Here is a 411-nt window from a genome sequence, read left to right as displayed (position 1 = left end):
GGATATCTTCCATTGAAGATGACATGGTCAGGCTGCCTTGTTGGAGTTGTTGTGGATAACGCCCCTATATTCCAAGTTAGCAACGTGGTGCCTCTATTCTTCATCATCCAAAGCTTCCTGGCGTTGTTGCCAAACACGCCAATGCTTTCTTGAGTTGGCAACATGCTCGAGCCTTCTTTCCTAGCTCCAGGCATTGCTTCCCACGTTGCCATTGAACACGCCCATAGAAGCTGGCGTTGGCAACGTGCTCGAGCTCCTTTTCAAGGCTTCATTCTTTTTGCTTGGCGTTGCCTTGAATAACTCACTCCTTTCTCCAAGTTGGCAACGCCAACTTCTCTTCCAAGGCTGCCTGGCGTTACCTCCAACAACGCACCACATTCCTCAAGTTGGCAACGCCAACTTTGCTTCCAA

This window comes from Arachis duranensis, chromosome 4 (assembly GCF_000817695.3).
Source record: "Arachis duranensis cultivar V14167 chromosome 4, aradu.V14167.gnm2.J7QH, whole genome shotgun sequence".
In the NCBI taxonomy this organism is placed as follows: domain Eukaryota; kingdom Viridiplantae; phylum Streptophyta; class Magnoliopsida; order Fabales; family Fabaceae; genus Arachis; species Arachis duranensis.
The sequence above is the reverse complement of the archived record's forward strand: the minus strand, read 5'-3'. Positions refer to the sequence as shown.